We start from the raw sequence: 5,571 nt of genomic DNA on the forward strand, positions 1-5,571 counted from the left end.
CCATCTCAAGCTATTTATCAGACTGGCTGATCGACATTAGGTTGATGTAATTTTTACAACCCTAACTTATTAAATAAGTAAGCAATTTAAATTTCATAATATAAAAAAAAAAATACAACTAGTTAAATTACTTAAAGGTTCAAAATTAGAAAGAAAAAAAAAATCTAACAGCAAATACAAATTAGGTTTCTTGAGTTCGTGAGAGAAGAAGGCCACCCAGTTACAATTTAGTGGAACCCTAACTGAACTTATTTAATCAAACGTATTAAACAGATTTATCTAATGCATTTTATGTTCATGCAGATTTGGCGTCTTATGTTCAAGGTCCAACTCCTCCATCGCTGATTACACCGATGCAATCTCCAGTATCCTTACCTGTTCAAGATCAAGATTTGCATGAACAGATTGTGAAACAAATTGATTACTATTTCAGGTTCTTATAATCTCTCATATCTAAAAATTTTGTGGAGGTTTATAATTAGTTCAAAACAATTAACATCTTATTTACCTTTGTTGCAGTGATGAGAATTTGGTTAAAGATTTATACTTGCGACAAAAGATGGACGAACAAGGCTGGGTTCATGTCACTTTAATAGCAAGCTTCAAGAAAGTAAGTATTATATACAAGATGCATAAATTGATGCATGCACTTTTTTTGATGCTTACGAGATTCAAACTTCGGTCAACTCCATTTTAAAGCGTTTCATATAAAGCGATCACCATCATGCCACATTGATATTGGTCCCTTCATACACTCTCTTTTTTATGCTGCATTTGATATCAATTAATATCCCTGTTTTATTGCAGGTTTTGTGTTTAACTGACAATGTTAAGCTAATTCTTGATGTAATGCGGGCATCAAGAGCTGTGGAAGTGCGGGTGTGTATTAATCTTTTTTAAGTCGATCAAACATGTGCTAATTCATAAAAATATTAAATTCTATATACCTATGATAATTGGACTTGATACTAAAATTCATTTTGTAGGGTGAGAAGATGAGGAAGCGAAATGATTGGATGGGATGGATTATCCCAAGTTCCATTAAGGTTGAAAGCTTTCATGGTAATTCGGTATCGAATCGCAACATGGTGGAGGCGTCCATGGTTTTCAGGGGGCAACCATGGCTTAGGTGAAGCTCGGGTACAAATGTGAATAATGATGGAATAGATGGTTTATAAGTAAAAGATTGCTGTTTTTTCTTTTTTTTTTTTTTCTTTTTTTTTTTCTTTTTTTTTTTTAAAGAATAGTAAACGAGAAGATCTCGATGATGAATTATGCGGGGATATCATAGATTTCTATGGCATATTGAAATTATGTTTTGAGATGTTCATTTAAAACATAAAAACATGAAAAATAAATAACAATAATAGTAAATAGAGAAAAAGGTAAATAGAGAAAAAGGCAAAAAGAGGAAAAAAATTAATACGACTTGAAGCATAGAAAAGCGTAGATTTAGTTTCAACTTTGGAGAATGGTTTCTCGGATGTTATGACTTTTTTTTGGACCTATGAAAATTATTAGATACAATTTTGTTTATTTATTGTGATTGTTTGTTTTTTAGAAGTTGGTTGGTGGTTTTCTAAGGTGTTATTTGCTTTTAATTTAATTAATAATGAAATTTGTGGTTAGACAATATAGATATGGTTGTTTGTTTTTATTATCAGCTTAATCAATAGACAATGATTTAAATTATTTCCAAACCAAGATCCAGCAATGCCTTTGAAAAATTATGAATATATGTCCATAGTTTGTCGAATCTATGCCAAAACACTACAAAAATAAACATTTGTCCCGATACATCGATCTATTCCGACGACAATTATCATCGCTAAAAATTTCGCTGTGCCGACGATATGTCGTCGGTATAGGTTATGAATTTTTAAATTTTGATTTATTTATTTTCCTTCATATAAGAATTACTAACGATGTCGTTTGGCGGAGAGCTATCCCGACGACATGTCATTGGGATAAAAAAAATGGCGGTCGGTGTGATAGCTCTATACCGACGACATATTGTTGGCATAAAAAATGGCGATCCGTGTGACAGATTTATACCGACGACATAGGGTTTTAGCCTAATAGAACGCAGTAGACATCGATTTCATTTGCAGATATTGTTTCCTTTATACCTTCACCTCTCAACGAAAACTCATGCTTCAAACCCCTCCCCTTCGAGTCACTGCCCTCCCCTTCGAGTCACTGCCCTCCCCTTCACCGGTGAAACAGTTCCCATGTACATATTCTGGCCACGACTCTTCACCGGCAACGATAACGAATTTCGGTTAGCTTTCTAAATTTTTTCGATTTCATAGTTTTTTTCACTGATTTGGTTATTTTCTGGTTAAGTAGTGATCGGAGGACCACACGATGACCCGACTTCTCCTTCCGGCCACCACAACCCACAAAACTGGTAGCATATTTAATTTCTAATTTTTTTAATGAATTGTTTTTTCGATGACAACTAGTCACCACCGGAGGACCATAGTAGAAGCCGACTACGTGAATCCCTGCAAGAAGATACCACAGAACTGGTTAGTATTTTTTTTTTCCGGTCATCTGTACCTACAACATGTCGTTGGAATAGGTATATATATATATATGTATATATATATATATATATATATATATATATATATATATATATATATATATATGTATATATAATAAAACTTTTTTTTACATCAGAAATCAACCTCAACGACCCTTTGTAGACAACAAGTCGTTGGCATTGGTTTCTCTGTATCGATGACATCTATCCCACCGACATTTCCACTTTTACCGACGAGACTATCCCGACGACATTGTACGGACATCATGTCGTCGGTATAGGTGTTGAAAATGCCGTCTGTATAGACATCTTGTAGTGAAATAATTCCAAAACCAAAGGTCGATTTTGAGTAAATTTCGAATACATTTGTTGTTGCTTTTTATATTTACAAAATATATATTATATGCTCTCAAATTGCTACAGTTTTCGTTTTGAAACTGGAAGCTCAAAATGCAAGCAAAATGATAGACAAAAAAATGGGAGTGTTAATAAAAACTGGCATATTAACATAAAATAAAGAGAATTTGGCACAAAGAATCAAAAAAATATTAGCATATAACCAAATTTAAATCTCACTGTATATATAGGTAATATCTACATTATCCATTTTTGTTTCAAGCAAATGAAACATTACTAGGCATTTCAACGATCTTTCCATTCTTTTGCACGAAGTGGTGATTGTTAAATTCCGCGCCATGATCACAATCGAATGATTTGATTAATTCTCTTTAATAAAAATATCTTTAACTAGTATTGGACATATGTTTGAGAGTGGAGAAATCTTGCAAATGTGTCAGATTTATTGCATAAGCAATACACCCACAATAAATAAGAGTAATCATCTAAAAACATGATGCAATAATTTATGCCACTTACACTTATAACTGATAATAAGGGAAGTCCAAAGATTAGACTATACAATACAAAACATAGAAGAAACATGTGTATTTAAACTATCAAAATTAAGCTAAATGAATGTGTTTTTCAAGATGACAAGCATGGCAAGACAAACTAACGTCGCTTTTATTACACGAGATACAATAACTAATTAAAAAAGAATCAAGTACATGATGACATGTCAATCATTGATTCCATATAGACCTGGTGGTGGAAAAGAGAGAAACATGAGATCGAGATCGAGTGGATAAATATAAGTCACATGAACTGTCACATCGAATGAGGATCTCGTGGGTACAAAAATCCATCAGCGCAAAACAAAGAGTCATCAAATTCATTAGTAACTTTATTATCTTTGGGTTTTCCCAACATGGGTGATGGGCATGTATAAACCATTGCCAACAACGACGAACTAAATGGTCTTTTAGAGCTAATAGAAAAGAGTATACCTATGTTTGAGGAAAGATCAGATTTGACGCCAATAATATTTGTATACAATCCAACGCCAATTGTGAGCGTCATTGTGTAGAAAACATAACAACATTGTCTTTTATGATCAGATATCGTTAATTAGGGGAAACCGTTGCTAAGGTTGAGCAATGGAAGCATCATAAGCTTATGTATGAAACATAACTTCTATCTTGGTCCTTGGGCTTCCTTAATGTATGGGTATGTCTTCTTATTGTTGCAACGGTTAGGGACGATTCTCAATGTTTTGATAAATCGATCTTTTAGTTGAACTTGTCTAATAACCGATTCCCGGTTCGACTACTAGTTTAACCATCGATGTACATCTAACAGTGTGCATCGACCTTCGAGTTGTGTACACTATGTATAACCTAATTGATTGAACTATTCAATTTTCTTTGGGAATGAACTGTTTTAAATTGGCTAAGTGAAATCAAATTATAATAGTCCAATAAACCGATTCAAAATATTTTTTTACTAGTTCTTTCACACTTGTTTTACTCGGTTTTTTAAGTAATTGTGGGTTTGATCCGGTCTAGAAATTGACATAAAATTGGTTGTTGTTGAACAACCCTCATCTCCGCTTTCCAGTCTGACTGCTTCAACTGGCCGGTTCGAAGCAATTTTTAAAGGATTAGTCATGATACCACTATGGAGTATGGATCGACAGTTGGCAATCGGTAAGATATGACAAGGTATAAGTATAGGCAAAAAACATATCGCGTCGTGTCATGTCATGTTTTTATCTATTTAACATTTAAATGGGTTGCAATAGATTGAACTTGAGCCGACTTTTTTAATTATAATGTGGTATCAACTACTTTATTTCCATTTCGAGTTGTGTTGGGTGGATGGGTTTAGGATTAGAGGAGGTGGAAAAGAGAATGGCAAGCATGGAGTAGCAGCAAGGAGTTGAACGGGCGAATTTCACAATAATTTTAGAAGAGTGAAGTCATAGTGAAGCAAAGTGGCTAAGTTGTGGAGTATGCGATATTAAAAAAAAAGTGAAAAACTAAAAATAGGTGTTAACTCATGCAGCTAATTAGTGGCTTCCCCATTACAAAATGACTAAATCCAAAGTTCCCATTTACATTTCGTTTTTGTTTTGGGCATACCAATTTAGATTTCGTTTTTGTTTTGTGCAGCTAATTAGTGGCTTCCCCATTACAAAATGACTAACCTTATGCATTTAATTTTCATAGTGTCATATCAACTCGTTTATTTGAGTCGCAGGTTTGTGTCATGTTGAAATTTGCCACCCTAACCACAAAGGTGGTGACAAGTTAACGACGATGACTAAGATGGTGACATAGAGGCTCGTAGGCATGGCATCGGGTAGGGTTGCCAAAGCAGCGATGATGACTAAGATGGGGACAAAGAGGCCGGTTGGCGGCATTGATTACTCTATCTCCCCCATCGATTGTTTGAAAAACATGGATTATTGTGACTATTGTTTTTAGATATGTTTTGAGTATAGTTTGAGGCAATGGAAGCTTAAAGCATAGCGGGAGAAGATGAGTGGATCGAGTAGGCCGGTTATGGAAAATGAGATCAAGAAATGTGTTTCTCCTAGAGAACTAGCAAAATAATGAAAGATCTATATGTCCAATAATCAGCCTATAAAATGATATTTGCTAGGTGTCAAAATGCTGCATACT

At 34.2% G+C, this 5,571-nt stretch overlaps 1 long non-coding RNA gene across 1 annotated transcript; it reads left to right on the top strand.

Moving 5' to 3' along the window:
• Nucleotides 1–514: 514 nt before the first annotated feature.
• On the top strand, nucleotides 515–1,019 carry LOC145033770 (uncharacterized). Its single transcript, XR_013677693.1, has 3 exons — nucleotides 515–610; nucleotides 808–879; nucleotides 987–1,019. It is a non-coding gene; the product is annotated as an uncharacterized LOC145033770 (long non-coding RNA).
• The last annotated feature ends 4,552 nt before the right edge of the window (nucleotides 1,020–5,571 follow it).

This window comes from Lactuca saligna, chromosome 3 (assembly GCF_052625555.1).
Source record: "Lactuca saligna cultivar CGN05327 chromosome 3, ASM5262555v1, whole genome shotgun sequence".
NCBI classification, from domain to species: domain Eukaryota; kingdom Viridiplantae; phylum Streptophyta; class Magnoliopsida; order Asterales; family Asteraceae; genus Lactuca; species Lactuca saligna.